The 17725-nt window shown below is 42.4% G+C and overlaps 1 pseudogene; it reads left to right on the top strand.

The window, feature by feature from the left end:
- The first annotated feature begins 279 nt into the window (after positions 1 to 279).
- Positions 280 to 17313, top strand: LOC135442945 (inositol 1,4,5-trisphosphate receptor-interacting protein-like 1; annotated as a pseudogene).
- The last annotated feature ends 412 nt before the right edge of the window (positions 17314 to 17725 follow it).

Here is a 17725-nt window from a genome sequence, read left to right as displayed (position 1 = left end):
TGGTTCTGTTAATTATCAGTATTGTTAATCACCCTACCCAACAGTCCCTTACCTGTACCCCTTATCCATCAAGCATTACCTCTACTGCTTCCCAAAATGGCTCTAGCTATAAAGAAGGAGACGTCACAGGTGTACATATAAATTAAGAGATATCCGCTACCATTCAAAGGAATAACATCCTAGAAAAGATGAGCCAGCCTGCAGTTCAGGAGACCAAGTGACCTGTTCTGCTTGAGGCCTTTCCTTTCTATTCCGTCGGCGTAATTCCAAGTTGTCACCATGACCCAACAAGAACTGGACCAGGGTGAGGACCTTAGACAACAAACCCAAAGGTGTCTTCCTAGGCAAGCTCGTGAGGATGGAAGCCCCAGCTCTGCTGTACAGCAAAACTGCCTACCTTCTCCTCCACATCGCCAAGGGGAGCCAGCGGTGTGTGCACCACCCCTCCGGCCTCCACCCATAGCTGATTTCACAATAAAGGCATCAAAAGGAGTAGGTCTCCTTGAACTTGGAAAGGGTTTTGAAATAGGATGTTTTGATACAAAGCACTGTAGATATGTGTGGACATGAAAAATTCAAAGGTTAATAAGAAAAAGTAGTTCTTTGATTGACAAGAGTATAAAGTAAAGAAAAAATGGAGATAGTCACTTTAGTCACAGTCACTCAGTGTCTACTCTGACAAGACTTCACTTTGAAAACTGAAGCCAGCTAATAAAGTGTGCACTGAATTTAAACTGTTGTATCTAGTTAACAAAGTTTAATCTCTAGTTACTGAATTTGTTCATTATCAAGTTTAACCTATAGTTACTGAGATTTGTTCATTATCAAATAATCCTAGATGAGGTCTGATGCACCACTTACTATGTGACAATTTTTATGTTGGTTTGTATTAATCTGTACTATGCTATACTTCCCAAACTATCAGTCTGTGCTCTGGTGTACTTACTAAACTCATTACTTTAATAGTGTTTATTTTTTTATATAAAGGTTAAAGCTATTTAGTCTGTTCTTGAAAGTGAGCTGTCAAAGCAGAACACTGCCGTACTTCCCATGTCTGGGAAGTTCCCACTTCTATGTCTGGGCCCCTTCAACAGGGCAGTAGCACCAGGGCCCCCATGAGGGTAGGGCTTCTCCTGCTGCCACCTGGCCTCAGAGCCAGCACCACGCTCTTTCTTCCTCAGCCTCAGAGCCAGCACTGCCCTCCTCCTTCCCCAGCCTCTGCCCCAGACAGGCGCAGGCAGCCCAGGGCGAGGCGTGGTGCTGTGCCAGGGCCTTCCCACAGGCCTCGGCCCAGCCCGCTGAGGTGAGTCCCCAGCGGGCCTTGAGGGGCTTGGGCTGCTCCTCTTCAGTGTGAAAGAGCCGTAGGAAGCAAAGAGTTCATCAACCCCTTAGAACACCGTGTCTGCACACAGTGCACAGAGGATGTTTGAATTATGGATTACCAACTGAAAGGCACCACGGTATTGAAAAAAAGGATAACAGCCCCCTGCTGCATGAGAGATCCTTCAGGAGATGTGTTTTTAGCAGGAAAGGGGATCGTGTGTGAATTTCAGCAGCTGTGGGAGCTCTCAGGAGGGCTAGAGACTAAGTTCAGTATTGGAGGATTCAGCCTCAACACTGTGCCATAGGACTTGCAGGTTGGATAGCAATAAGATTTTCTTCACAGAAGAGGTGATTGGACATTGGCATGGGCTGCCCAAGGGATGTGGTAGAGTCACCATCCCCAGAGGTGTTTAACTGGATGTAGCACTCAGTGCCATGGTCTAGTTGACATGGTGTTGGGTCAGGGGCTGGACTTAATGATCTCAGAGGTCTTTTCCAACCTCATTGATTCTGTGATCCACTGATAGTAGTCTAAACATAGCAACAGGACAACTGGGAACATTTCAGAAATGCATGAGGGAAGTTTTACACTAGACATTAGGAAGCATCTATTTACTGAGAGAGTTGCTGAACATTGGAACAGAATTCTTAAAGAGAGGTGGTCAATGCCCTAAACCTGTTTGTGCTCAAGAAACATTGTCATGATGCCACTGTCACACTAGTTTAACTTATGGTCACCCCTGTAGGGCTTAGGCAGTTCCACTAGATGACCATTGTAGGTCCCTTGCAACTAAAGTATTTTATTCTATATCTGCCAGTTCTTGAAGTCTTCGCACAGTAACTTTTACCAATTTGATCCTGCTTATGCTGTTTTAGGTGAGAATTGTCACTGGAAGCTTTAAGCTTGTTTCTAATATTGTGCTTGTGAGTTTTCTTTAGTGTTATGAAACACCTGCAGGAGTGCAAGTAACAAAAAAAAAGTTGAAGCTTTTAGTTGTGACGTTAGTCACAAGCTAAAACTGTGTCAGGTTTCCAAATCTTTACCCATTTCAGGAGACACAATTCTTAGGTTTTGGTTGTATTTTTGTGTATTTGGAAGTATATAATAGGAATCTAGTGGGTTAGAACTGCTGAAAAACATCTAAGTGTTTAAGAAAGAAAGAGAATATTGTGGCTGTAACAGGGGATATCTTGTACATGGCATCAAACTGAAATCTAAGTGGATCAAACTCTGGGAGAGAAACTGGTGAAGCTTTCCAGAAAATAAGGCTTGAAATTATTAAAATTGTCAAAATGTCATTCACTGAGGGGCTTTTGGAAAAAGCAGTCAGTTCATCCAATCCTTGTAATACTGCAGCAGCCTGTGGCTACAGTGACAATCTGTCCAAGGAGACCACATCTGAAGAAAAAAAGAAGAAAAAAAAAAAAAAAAAAAAAAGAAGAGGCAAGTCTCTTTGTTGTTAAGCACACGAGTACATTTTATTTCGCAGGATGCGAGGCCCAGGAGCCCAAGCAAAGCCCAGAGAGCCAAGAGCAGAGAGAGCAGAGAGGGAGGACACAGACCCGGGCTGGGGGTTTATCAGGTGTCCCATGGGAGGAGTCTTAGGAGGATCAGATTACAGCCTCCTCAGAATGGAAAGGCTGAGAAATTCTTTCTTTTGTCAGTTGTTTTTGTTATTTTGGTTGGTTGGTTGGTTTATTTAGTGTGTTTTGAGTAGGGAAATTTAAAATAGCAGATACCTACTGGTTTTGTGAGATCTTTTTCTGATTAAGAAGGCATAATGATTGGAGAACAGAATAATTACTACAGCCAGTGAAATGACAGGTCTTGCAATCCTGCAGCCCCAGTACAGCGCAAGATAGTGCGCTTCAATCCAGTCACAAAAGTGACAAATTAGGGCTTATGAGAAGGCAATACACACAGGACGTGATGAAGAGAACTGACAGTGGCAGTTACTTAAAAGAGATATGTTAAGGAGGATAGTCAGGGCTGGGCAGTGTGTTTAGGGAAGATGCACTGAACTCAAGGAAACCTAAAGGTATTATGAGAGATTTTAAAAAAGCCTACAAGAAAGGAGACAAAAAACAGTGTTTAACCTAAAAATAAGGGGGCTTGTCGTGTTGCACTGACTGTGCCTCTGTGCCCGCCAGGACGATGACAACAGGGGCGCAACAGATCCACCTCTCAACCTCCACAAATGCCTGCTACCAGCAGTGATTCAGTGCAGGAGCAAAAGTCAGCAGCACAGGTCGTGGGGGCGAAACAAAAGTGCCTTTATTTCATGACCAGCACCCAAGACAAGACTTGAGGCGAAACAAGAGCTTTTATAACCTCACTCGGGAGGAGGGGTTTAGGGTAGCAAACCAATAGGGGTATGGTTGGGGAGGCGTTGAAGGCGGGACATTTTACACTTTTGAACCAGTAAGGGAGCAATGGGGAGGGACATTACTTGGGTAAGCCAATAGGGTTCTAAAAGATACAGAATAGGCAGGGAATTCTCCAGAAGAAAGGGCAGGTTTGGGGGAGGATTGACTCAATGGGAGGGGAAAGCAAGGAGGATTCTGGGGAAAAAGGGCGAGGAAAGGAAGGATTGACAACTGGGAAGGCTGGGGATTAAGACTTGGTAGGGAGTGGCTAGGCGCCAAAGGAAAGATTGACATCTAATGAGGGAGTATGTCTAATTTTAGAAACACAAGATACAAAATGAGAAGCCTATGCCACTCTGAAGACAGGGGGAGGACAATAAGGAGGGATTATAAAACGCACAAATAAAACAGTGAGCAAACCCACAAATTAAGAAGTAAACCTACCAAACAAAGAAAACGCACTGTAACAGGGGCTGAGGAGAAATGCAATATTAAAAATAAATTGAGAGCTGCAATAGATGTCTTAGGAAAATGGTGGTATCCTTATCAATTTAACTTTTAAGAAACAAAAGGATACATATAGTCTGCCTTAGGCAAAGAAAGGTGGGTGGCTCCAGCTCTGCATCCCTTCTTTTCCTGGAAATACTGGCCCAGGCCTGTTCACCTTCCTTCAAAAATCATACCTCTCTTTCCTTTTCTCCACTGAGCCTTGCCAGTACTACAGTTGGGACCTCATAAACATTGACTAACAGAGACTTATTTACCCTTTTTCTTTCTTCATATGCAGCACAGCTGTGAATGCCATGCTGAAATGCACTCAGCCTTTCTGCACCAGTGTCACTTCGTTGGTTCATGTCAAATTTGCAATGTAAAGGGGTCTGACTGGGAGGCCACTCTGATATTTCATCACTATGTGCTTGATTCCAGCATTTAGTAATTGTAATGTCACACAGAGAAACAAATGGACTGCAGTACCTCCCAGTAAAGTATTCTGCATGCATTTTTCACCAATCACTAGTGCAAATACAATGTTTTTATCTAGAAAACTTTTCCTTTTTTACAGGAATATAAAGGGAGACAGCGTCAAACCCTTAAATTCAAATTTATAAGTTATCCACAATGCAAATTGAATAGACTATCTGCACCTCCTTTGTCTTCCTACCACAAAAACAAATTAGAATAATTTCATTTGACTTCTTTTGAAAATCCCGTGCTGGTTGTTTTTTGCCACATTATTATTATTATTATTATTATTATTATTATTATAGTTTATGTAATGAAAATGTGTTAGTCTCATTCCAGCAGTGAGGCTGAGCTACCTGAATTCCTCTATGAGATCCCTCTTTCTTTTTAGAGATGATCCAAAGTTTTTCTCTCCTCAGTTCTCACTACCACCCATCCCTTATGTGGTACCAAAGATATCAACAAATGATGAGGTGACTTAGCCAGATACTCCTGCAAGCATCACAGAGTGAATTGCATGCAGGTCAACTGTTGATCTGTTTATTCCTTAAATAATCCTTAATGCTTTTTCTCTGTTTCTTCATTCTTTGTTGAACTTCATTCTGTGACTCTGTGTCATGTGCCACTTTTGTAATGAAGCCTTTCAGAGAAGGCAAACTGCACTGCAGCTTCTACATGTCATTAGCTTTTTGCCAGGATTTGTTTTCCCATCTGGTAATGAATTTCTCTTTTCTTTATTGCTTTTTTTTTCTGTTGCTTCAGAAGTATTTATATAGATTTTTCTTTCCTTCACTAAGAATAACTTTGTATATTTTTCTGGTTTTTTTTTTCCTCTTCTCGCAATATTAGCCACTTATGTTCATTCTTAGTCACTTGTACAAATTTGTAATGACATTACTTTCAAACCTTTTAAGGGCTCATAATTCAACCACAACCACTATGCTTCACTTCCTACCTGTCTTTTTCACCTGGGGAGTTTATTTCTAGATATATAATACACTCTCTTGTTGCGGTGTGTTTGTTAAGTTCATTTAGTTTTTCCCCTATTTTCTGTACTGTACCCCCCCATTTTATATAATGGTTCTGCCCTCCCCAGTTTTCCCGCCTTAGCCCTGCCGCTCATTTTGTTACTGTAGTTACTCCCGCCATTGGTTTTGTCAATCCCCTATGTTATGTAATTCCTCTTCCCCTCCCTTATATATGTGCTTGTTTCTCCTCCGTGGGCCTGGTCAATCACCCCTACTCCTCCCAGTTTACTAGAATCTTCTTCCCTGTAGGGGTTATGATTGGCTGTGGTCCCGGGGCCCCTCCCTTACTTTGTTTCAATTGGTTTTTCCTAATGTCTGTCATGTTATGTTCACTCCCTTATTGGTTCTTTGTAAACCCCTCCCTGAGACACCTCCTCCCTTTAAAACCTTGCTCCACCCCATTGTTCTTGGTCACTCCCTGGTTGACTTCTTGGAATCTCCAATAAACCTGAGTTTGTCCCCAGCGAGTGTCCAGCTCCTTCTTCCTCGTCTTGGCAGCAGCGAGCCCGTCCGCAGCCAGCACAGCCCAAGGCCCATAGACGCCGAGGGGTGCTGGCAGGATTGCATCTGGGTGTTTGGCCACCCTCTGCTAGCCGGATATCTGAACGATAAGGCCAGACACCTCGCCGCACTCTCCATCAGATCACCCGCCTGCTTTGAATTGGACTGTGTTCCTCAGACATCCTGCCTACCTCTTTGCATAACAAGCATTCAAAATCCTTCCTAGATTTACTCTACAGAGCACTTTCACACATCCTAAAAATTAGTGAATGCTATTCTTCATTTTCTAAAAAATTACCCCTTATCTTTGGAGTCTTTGTCAGTTCCTCCCAATTAGCTGGAAAGAGCTGAAACAGTCATTCTTCTTCTAGTTGATTCTTTAGCTCCCAAGGAGGCAGAAAAAAAGAGGAAAAAACCCAACACCAAAACCCATATATTTCAACACTTGATGGATGATTATACTGCTGTAAATTTTTTCTAAAGAAAGCTGAAGTACTCCATCACCATCAGAATGTTCTTTTGGATGCCTCTGTATATTGTTCAAAAACCTCTTAATTAAGAAATCTAGTATATACCATCTCACACATTGTGTCCAAAGGTCTTTTATTGAAAAGGTCTTGCTTTTTATACACGCTGTACAGACCTGACTCCGTATTCTTACTTGCATTACTACGTGGTTGTTGTCTCAGTGATGTTCAGATTCATGGTGGGTTTTGCCCAGCAATTCTCTCTGTAGCCTGAAAGAGGAGTAGCTGGTTCACAGCATTTGGCAGAGGCCAGGTAACTGTTGAGGTTATAGGGCTCTGTGTGAGTTTGGGAGGAGACAGTGGCTAGATACTTGCCTGGGAAAGAAGAAGTCTTAGGTTCTCACCTCTGTCAAGAACTTGTGAATGTTTTGCAATACAGAGTTGTTGAAGATAAAAAACAAACAGAAAAAAAAAACCCCAAACAAACAAACAAAAACCTACCCACAAAAAACCCACCAAAACAAAACAAACCACCAAATATCCGTACTAATTATCTTCACAGTGGTATGAGAGCCCAGGATTTATCCTACAGTGTTGTTTTAATTACTCTCCTGTTACATCCTGAGAAAATCTGAGTCATTCCTAGAACTACAAAAGGATCTGATGTTCTCAAGTGCTACTGAGAATCCCACTGGTTACCTTAGATCTAATTTGTAGCCCGTAACTCTAAGACACCTTCATTTTTCATTGGAGCTACTCCAACATTCCAATTACATTCAATTTTTTCACAGCTCTTAGCTGCCTGAGATATTGTTCAGAGCATGTGACAGTGCAGGTGAGAGAGAGAAAGGAGGGGGAAAATGAGATATTTTCCTATTTTGGTGGTGTCATTACAGATCTCTCGGGCTCTTCCACTTGCATCCAATGCCACATATTCATCTGGGATGAAACAGTTCTTTTAATTTCACATCTAACATCTGCTCACTTACTACACAACAGTTTTGCTGCCTTGTGTGACAGAAGATAGGGCTGTCTTTTACTTACACTACAAGGAACTTTTTCACTCTGCTTCTTGCAACAATTACCTTTGGGACTGATTGGACTCTTCTGTGTTAAAAAGCAAAATCTTTTTCTTTTCCAAGCCAAAAAGTATGGAAGTGACATTCATATTATTCACATTTTCAACAGTCTCATTATTCTGGATATTGCCTCAGAAGATTAAAAAAAAAAAACCCAGAATGCTGATTTAAAGATTAAATCAGGAAGCAATTTTAGAGTCCCTCTAAAGTCATGCTTTGAATTTTAATTCCTACAAAAGGAAAATGAATCAGAACTGAAACCTTTTAGTTTTGTGAATGGAAAGGAACACATTTCAAAATAACAAAGATAAAGCATTTCTGAACACCTATGATTCAGGCATGGTAAGGAAATGCCACTAATTTAATAGTATTTATGATGCTTCATATGACATTACTAAATCTGGATGAAGGTTTTTTTTTTTTTTTTTGGCAGAAGCAGTAATGGTTGTAAGCAATTCAGGTTTATACTACCACAATGTGTTTTAGAGAAATAGGAAAGAGATTGTAAATTGTTGTAAATGTTGGTGCATTTGGAATAGGAAAGATGAATTGGGCACTTTGGACTTCATAGTGAAATGCTAAGCCATCCTTTTAAGCAATTGCTCCTATACTCTTTGCCTTAGATGGCTGAAACACCATGAGAATGGCCTCGTTTTATAAAATGCTGTTCATTCCCATCCTGGGCTCCTGCACCCCCAACTTTCAACATGCTCATGTGAAGGAAGGAAAATTTTTTAGCGACAAAAAAATAAGGTGGAGAATTAATGGCAGAGACCATATTCAATTGAGCCAGAACTGTTGTTTTGACATCAAAAAAAAAAAAAAAATTCATTTCAATGCAGAAGATGGTGAGAAGTGACTGAGTTACAGCCTTGGTTACACTGCTTCTGTGAAAGCAGGGAGGGGTGAGATGATTGTGGAGCCAATAGCAAGTTGTTCAAAATCAAGTTACAGGTAATGGAAAAGAAAGGAGTAACTGTGACTAGGCCAGAGCATTCTTTTGAGATGCTGTTGAGTGGAGCAAGAGTGGTGTTTGATCTGCTGTCCAGAGCAGGAGAGGGGTCCTTGTGGAATTCTGTTCCACTCACCATTTCTACCTCTGATCAGATGAGGAAGCAGCAGTATTGGTGAGATAGGACCATAGTCATGGTTTGGTTGGAAGGGACCATAAAGATCATACAGTTCCAACCCCCCTGGCATGGGGAGGGATATCTTCCATGAGACCAGGTTTCTCAGAGCCCCATCTAGTTTGGTCTTGAACACTTCTAGAAATTGGGCATCCACAACTTCTCTAGGCAACCTGTTTCAGTAAAGAAGTATTAAAGAATAACAAAGAACTTCTCATAGTAAAGAATTTCTTCCTAACATCTAATGTAAACCTACCTTCCTTCACGGTTAAAGCCATTGTCTCTTACCCTATCACTGCATGTCCTTGTGGAAAGCCCCTCTTCCATCATTCTTGTAGCTCCCTTGCAGTAAGATCTCCCTGAAGTCTTCTCCAGGCTGAGCAGCTGGGCTGTGGTTTCCTGATGTGTGTATGAACACCTGAGCCAGAAGCAGTGCAGTGTTACCTCCTCCAACATCCACAGGAGCAGCCGAGCTCAGGGGTGACCCTCAGCTTTCAGTCCCTGCTGATGGCACCTGCAAGACCAAAGACTGGGGCTGCTTCTCCCTTTTTCCATGCCAGCTCCCTGCCTCTTTGGGCCCCAGGGTTTTGCAGTGCCTCCCTGCTGGGCAGGCACACAGCAGCAGCTCACAGTACTGGGTGCTCTCTGCCCTGTTGAATAACAGCAGGATGGGGATGCTCTCCATTCAACCCATCCTTACCCAAACCAAGCATTTCCAAAATCACGTGGTTATTTTCAACCTAACTGGAGTTCCACTTAAGCACAACTTGAACAGGACTCACCCTCAAGGGCCTGATTTTCTTGAAAAATGAAGGGGAACTTAACTTTATCCTTAGTTATTTTTCTTGAACGCATAGCACTCAGTAAACAAGGCATCCAAAATAATTTACAGTAATTGTTGGAAATATATACTGTGGGCTTGTGAATTCTTAAGCCTATTTTACTTTCCCAGTGATGGAGGTGCTGTCTTGTTCTTCTCTCTGTCACCATGTTAGTGTTGTTTAGCTGAAATATATTCAGTACAAACATGAATGACAGCCTTTAGCTATGTGAAAACAGACTGTTATCCAGAAAGACGAAGTTCTCTTTGCTCTGAGCCAGATTTTAAAACTACTTACAGAGTGTTATTTTCTGATTCACTTGAGTGGCTGCACAGTTATAGCCTTGGTGAAACTTAATTTTCACAAACATCTCCAAGAATAGTAAATTATTCATTATCAAGACCTTTTCATTAGACAGCTGACATATCAGCTTTTCTCTCTGCTCTGATGAGAGATAAACAGAAGTTTATTACACAGGAATGAGAAAAGAATAGTTGTTAGGCACCTAAATTCAATTTAATTCTATAAATACTAAGCATCATTTATAACCTATTATTAGAGACCTGAGTTCGAGATTCAGGGCTATATGTTCAGCTCGAGTGATTTACAGTTTCTTTGCTAGCTTTAGTCATGATAGTAGCTGTTAATTCTAACTAAATGAACAGCATTACAGCAAAGCAAAACATATTATATCAGAACAAAGCATGACTGTCCTTCCTCTATGAAGTATTATAAATCAGGAAAAATTTGCTAAAAGCACCAGAATTGTTATCATCTGTTCCAGGTGTTCCAGGTGTTTTCTTCCTGGAAATGGGTAATCAAGGTGGAAGCCTGCAACATTCAGCAGCACAGAACATGGCATTCATTAGTAAGAGGTTGACTTGTCAAGTGAATGTAAGAATCTGAGAGAAATAAAACAATCTACAAACAAAACTAATTCCTTTAAAATTAAGTAATCTCTCTTTTCCTATTTTTAACAATAATAAGCCCCCAAGAAATCTGTTTTGAACAAATTTAAAAGATGTCTTAATTTTTCAGTTTTTAATATACTCCTAAAATAAAACCAAGCTGCATTTTAAAAATACGTGCTATTTAAAAAAAAAAAAAAAAAAGTCAAACTGTTCCACCACTGTATGGAGAAATAAATTAAAAAAAAAAAATTAAATTAAAAAAATCTGCCCAATCTGAATAGAATTCCTATTTATTTTGTTAGTCTAAAACTGCCTTTTTCAGCAAGTTTGCTATTCCTGACAAAAAATTCCAACAACCTCTATTTCTGTTCCCCTGGTTCATATTTCTGTCAAAATTAATGATCATATCCTGCATTTTGGTGCTCTCCCTAGATTATGGGCCTTTCCTAATGAGCTGATCTGATTTATACTGGGTTGATGATCAACAGCTCGGAGCAGAACATATCAGAAATCCCTTGGGAGTTTGCAAATTGTCAAACAGATGAAGAAGACTGCTTGTACATTGTGTTTATGACTCCTACATTATTTTTAGAAACTGTTACTGAAAAACCCTCAAAGTCATTATGTCTTTTCTATGCTTATCTTTACACAGGAATGTAAAAAAATTACTGATTTAGAAATGTGACTCTACTATAGAATCTCACATCAAAACATTGTTTGTGCATTTTCAGTACTCATCTTTTTGCACCCCTTTTATTCTTTCTTTCAGGAAGAGCTGGTTTCCCCAAAGGAAATACCCACTGTGTGGGAAAAAAACCCAAAACAACAAGCTGTTTTCTGTAGATTATGGGTCCATTTCATTGGAGAAATGACTGCATAAACTAGCCAAATGTTCCAAAACACTGAAAGACTTCGGGGGCTCTAAGAAAGATCCATATACCGCTTTACGTATTGTATTTCTTCAAATAACCTTTCCATATTATTAGCAATAAAAATCCCAAATCCATCAAAAAAACAAAGGAGATATTTTAGATCCAAGTTAATCTAGAAGTTTTAGCTTCATTCATTTCATTTGATGATTTGAATGTGAATGAGTCCTCTGAATAGCTTTGCTGAGCAAGGCTTCCTCATTGAAGTTCCGAAGATTTTGAGCTTTGAGGGATGGACATTCCGCCAGCAAAGAGTGGAGAATGGACACCTGCCACTGCCTGCCAGAGCCCTGGCTAAGTCAATTAAGTCCCGGGGCAGCAACAAGTGTGGGGAGCTGACTTGGCTGGGGTGTTGCCAAAATCAGAACCTCAGAGCCCACTGCTCTGCAAGGTGCTCTACAGCAATGCAGCAAGGACTGGATAAAGAAGGCAGGAGAGACTCTTCTGTGGTGAGATTCCAACCCATTTATTGGTGAGGAAAGGTGGAGGCTAACTAAGAGAAGGGTTCACAAGCAAAGGGTTCACAAACAGCAAAATCCCCAAGTACCTCTATGCATGGCTTTTTGAACCAACAAAAAAACAGGGATGGATACAACAGAATAACCAATAGGGTGACTCTTAGGTTGTGGTTTCAGGGTAATAACTAATCAGGGTCAGGGGAGGAGAGAGGGTCCAATAGGGTGTTGGAATCCATAATGTTAGAGGGTTTTTAGGAAAATGGTTAAAAAAGTATAGGTCTCAGACTGAAGTTTTGTTAGCATTGCAAATACAGCAGAAAAGTTTCCCAAGCAGTAGAGCATAGGTGACAAATAACAATAGGCCTCTGTAGAATTGGCTTATGGATGGCAACAAGGTTATTTAATGTATATCTTTAGAAGGTTAGCATGAATAGAGCTCTGTTCTTTGTCTCTTATGAACCAGTCTTTGTTTTAACTACCATTACGTGTGTTTTACAAGATTGGATAGAATGCTTGTCAATATGTGTTGTTCTATGTATGATTGGATGAAATCTAGGCTGAGATGGTTTTATGCTATGCTGTAATACTCCACCTCCTTGGCATTCCCTGTGGATCAGTGGGCTGTTAACATCCTGTCTCCATTGTCTAACAATGTCTTGAGACTGATGTGCTGATAATAAAAAAAGCTCTTCACTGGTCTGGTTTGTCCAGTGTTGTCCATATTTGGACGTAACTGCTGCGGCAAGTGGATTCCTTTTTTAAGACGTGGGTTCCTGACACAATTGGACCTATATCTACCCTTCCCCCGCATAGGGGATTGGTTCATGGGATAATTGGCACAGAACATTGTAGAACAAAGGGCAGGGTTTACTCTGGTGGACAAGGCAGAAGGGGTAGGGCTGCCTTGACAGGCAGGAAAGGGTCTGGAACAAAGGGAGACAGAACAAAGCAACTTGAGAGACACTTAAAGGGGAGGGCAGTCTCAGGAGAACCATCTGGGTCCACATGGGGGATAACTGAATCATACTACTAAACAAATGAAGAATTAGCACACACACAACAGACATGCAACTTGATTTCCAGAAGTGGGAACTGGTGAGGTATTTCTGATCTCATAGGATGGATTAAGGTAAAGACCTCAGAGAATCTGATCCTCACAGGAAACTTCTCTTTCAGAAATCAGACCTATGCCATACTTTCATGCCAAATGTTCAACATTAAAAAATAATACCAAAATTAAATAGATTCTCCTAAACAAAAGTAATTCAAAAGTCATTTCAGACATGCAGTTCCCATCTCATGGTTAGCTGAGCTGCTAACAGCAATTTCAGTGGATTCCGGAAAACACACAAAGAATGTTTTGATGCCCACAGCCCAATTAATGCTCTCACCAGGCTATCCAAGCAAGAAGATCTACTGATTGTATCTTGTCTTTGAATCAGATCTCAAATACCTGCTTATTATCAGCCAAAAGAAGAAAATAATTTCAGAGTAAGAAATGGAAGTATAATGTTCTCCTTTCAGTGACAAGAAAATACTACAGTAATCACACACAGCTGTTCTCTAGGTGCAGAGAAAAAGAGAATATTTGAAGCATCCAATCTGTACTAAAAAATCAATGCCATTCAGATACTGATAAGTCTTAATATGTCATTGTGGTACCATTTATTGACTTACCATTGCAAATATGCAGATGTAGGTCAGTGAATATGCACTGGGGATGGACATCACCATGACTGGATTTTGTCCAAACTCTATTGCTGACCCTATGGATTTTCTGAGGGGTTTTTATGGGGGGTTGTTGTGCCTGCATGTGTGTTTGTTTGTTTCATTTTTGGGGTAGTTGCTGGTTTTGTTATGTTGTCTTGGAGGGCTATAGATTTTTTTTTCTAGTTCTTTATTATTCATTAAATATAGCTATTTAAAAACAGTTGGCTACAGTAAGGACTGATATCCTCCTAGATGGTATATAATTCAAAGTGTTTGGCAAAGCTCAAAATAGGCTGGAAGTAATTCAGTTCCAAAAAATTTGTAAAACCTTGAAATTCAGTTTAGTCAAGGAGACTTCCAAACACATGTTCATTAGAACTGCTGCAAGAGTGCAGCTTAATAAATAAAGTAAGCACAAGAGTTAATGAAGGCTCTTGAATATTGGTGAAATGTTTAAGTCTTTAAAAGAATGTCAAATTTTGAATACTACTGGCAGACCAGCTATGTATTTCTGAAGTTTAAACAAGGAATAAAATAAAATTTTCATTATTTTGTACACTGACAGAACTCTGCAAATAATTTCTGCTGATTAAGTCTGTTTTGTCTGACACTTGTTCCAGAAATCTTTTATGTACTCAAGAGGTTCTCAAAATGTTATTTCTAGTTGGAAACTGAGATTAAAAATGTCACTCAACAGAAGCAACAACACAAGTTATTGCATCGTCTCGATGGTACAGATTATTGCTAATGGAATACAGCAGGCAAACTTTCATAGTATGATCAGTGCATTTCATGCAGTAGAAATGAAAAACAGCAATGCTCTTGTTCAATAGCTGTTCTTTTGGAAAGACTTGTCTGCTCATGAAGCGGAAAATTGCCAAGTAGAAATACCAGTAAGAGCAAGTAGGTGACTTTTAAACTTTTATTCCACACATTTTTACAGATTCATCAGGTGCAAAAGTATCCTTTTACATAGAAGAGAAATATAATTCTCTTCACTGCTGAAATGGCTGCTCCATGCTGAACAACAAGGGAGCAGGTATCATCATCGGTCACTCAGCTAGCAACTTGACAACTGAACAACACAAATGCCACTTCCTTTATTTCCATAACGAAGCTCAAGATGGTCCATGAGTTTTTGTCTGCATATCTTTTTCCCAGTGGTAGCAATGATTAGAGAGTATGGTTTCTGAGGTTGATTGGACTTGATCCTATTGCCACTACAATATAATAGACCCACCATGTGTCCAGCAAGCCTGAAACTAATGCTGTGCAGGACTGTTTATTGTCAACAAACTCAGTGTATAGAAAAAGGGGAGAAATAAAGAAGACAGATTACAAAGCACATCGCTTAAAATAATAATACCAATAATCACCTTAGACGTTACTCAAAAATATTTCAAGATCACTGCAGGACAGTGTCCTCTCACAATGGCACAACAGGAAGAGAGAGGCTACCAGGCAGAGGCCCCTTCCCCACCACCAGGATATTCACTGCCACACACCGAGGGGTGGCACAAAGGCTCCAAGGACACAGCTTCAAGCAGAGGCATCAGTGCTGAGGGAACTGATGTCATCCCATGGGAGGAGATCTCAGCGAGCAAAGCATCCAAGTGCTTTGTCAGTGTCAGCTCATTTTACATTTGACAGGAGCTCAAGGAGCTTCTGCTGCTATGTGGAGGGAGCCCCTGGAGGCCTGTTTATGCTTGGTGGGCCTGTGCTGTACTGCTGCAGGGGCTTTGTTTGTTTCCAGCTACTCTGAGTGTCTGAGCCAGGGTGGGGATGAAGGGCAGGACTGGCTGTCGTGTGCTGTGGCACCTATGACACCATGGGGGCACCATGTCACTATGGGGGCACATATAGAAAGCCTCAGCAGGTAACACTGGCCCTGCATTGCTTGGGCAAGCAGTGAGTGCACATGTGACAGGGAGGCTGTGCTGGGAACAAGGGCTGGGGCAGAAACGCTACCAGGGCTGGCTTCTCCCCCTGCATGCAGGGACAGCGCCTCATTGGAAATCCTTGGGCAGGGCATGCTACTGCTGCTGGGGCAGAAGGACAGGCCTTGTTGCGTGCCAGGTCCCCAGGGATCTGTCTTCCCTGCCCCCAGATCTCTGGGGTTCGCATCCCTGCTGTCCCCAGTGACAGCTGCCTCTCTGCCAGTGCCACTTGAGGCCTTCTCTCCATCCTCCTGCAGGCCATAGATTCCCAGGTATTCTGGTTCTTGCACTTGCAAAGCCTTGTCCAGTACCCACAGCCTGTGGGCAATGGTTTGGATGAGGTGACACACCTGCGAATGGAGGCGCATGTGAAGCTCCAGGAACAGGAGAGGATTTGGCTGGAGCAGGAGCTGGAGCAGCTCATGCTGGAGCCAAGCAGCAAATCCTGGGGAGACCTGCTCTGGTCTGCCTTGCAGCACTGGCAAGTCTGGGTATTTGCTGGGCTCCTGCTCCTTCCCTTGGCACTGTGCTTTATGCAAAGAAGCTGTCAGACGCAGAGCAGTGGCCAGGAGGAGAATGAGGAAGAGGAAGAGGACGAGACATGGGAATTACAATCTGGGATGGCTTCTAGAGGAGCCCATTAAGTGGCCTGTACACAGGCTGTGAGAGGACAGCATTGTCCCTGAGGGACAACTTCACAAGTGTCCTCAGGTGTGTCTTGAGAAGGACATGTCTTTCTGGTGCTGCAAGGAGCCATTGCTTTTGGCAGTGCCTTTGACAGTTGGACTGCCCATGAGGAGGAGTCACATACTGTGTGCTGGTACTCTTACTCCTCCTGGAGGCCACATCTTCCGCCTGACACTGAGGAGCAGATGCCCGGCACGAAACGTCAGTGTCTGTGTGGAGCTGGAATACAACTGCCCGAGGGAGCAACTGGGGGCAAACCTGCTGTGCCTCCTGCACCACTGCGACGTGGATAGGAGGAGGATGCGGCAGTTCAACCTCTTAGGCACCCTGTGCACCACTCCTACCTCTATGTAAGGAAAACTGTCCACTGGTTCTGTGTGCTGGTGAGATCAACCTGGTGGCATTTGCCCTGGTCACGCAGTTGGTGTTTAGTGCTGCTGCCTTCCGAACGCTCCAGCAAACTGAGGCTGCTCAACGAGGAAGGAAACTTTCAGGTTAAGCTGTTCTTCGGGGTGCAGCCAGGCTCCTCAGCCATCTTTGTGGGCAGCTGGCCTCGAGGGCCCTACGCCTCAAGCCCAATGTGGCCTGAGACCTACGTTGTGGCAGAGATCAAGTGCTTCAGGCAGGGCCCCCAGGACAGCTCGCTCCTCAAATGCCTGAAACTCTTGGCCAGTATGTATTGTATGCAGGACATCTGTTCCATCAAGATCATCATCATGTGCCTGCTGAACACCGTGCAGGCACATGGGGATAGTTTGTGCTTCCGCTCGCAGATATTCTGGAGCAATCGGATTATCCCTGGAAGCGAAACACCTGGAGAATTTTATTGTGGGCAGCCAGAGACTTCTGGAGGAGATCAGTTTGCCCCTAGATGTACAAACAGTGGAGCCACCCAACCTCTTCCGTCTCCTGACACAGGACCTGGCCACCCACTCCCAGGCGATGGAAGCCTCCGTCAATCTGCTCCATCACCTGGCTGGAGTGCCGGCCTATGGCCGGTGTTAGTGGGGCTTGTGTTCAGAGCTGTGCTCATGGGGCTGGCAGCTGGGGGCAGAGAAGGAGCTCATGGTGCTGTGGCAAAGGCAGGAATTCACCGGCTACAGAGACAGATAGGCAGATGAATATATAGCTATAGTGTGTGTGTATATGTATATAGCAAGATTTTTATTAGCAAATGTGTTTTTAATGGATACATGTTATATTGAAAAGTTATTAGTTATCATACTGTTTTAAAAAACAATATAGAAAATCTGTACTGCTGCGATGCCAGATTTCTTCAGCCCAACTAGCTCCCGACACTGTCAGTGAGAGTGGGCCACCCCCAGAAAATTGTTGAATCTGGGGGTGCAGCTATAGGGCACAGCGTCTCTATGGCATGGGTGGACTGCACTGGGGGTAGACTGTGCTGAGAGTAGGG

This window comes from Zonotrichia leucophrys, chromosome 2 (assembly GCF_028769735.1).
Source record: "Zonotrichia leucophrys gambelii isolate GWCS_2022_RI chromosome 2, RI_Zleu_2.0, whole genome shotgun sequence".
Lineage (NCBI taxonomy): Eukaryota > Metazoa > Chordata > Aves > Passeriformes > Passerellidae > Zonotrichia > Zonotrichia leucophrys.
Note: the sequence above shows the minus strand (reverse complement) of the source record. Positions and strands in the feature narration are given on the sequence as shown.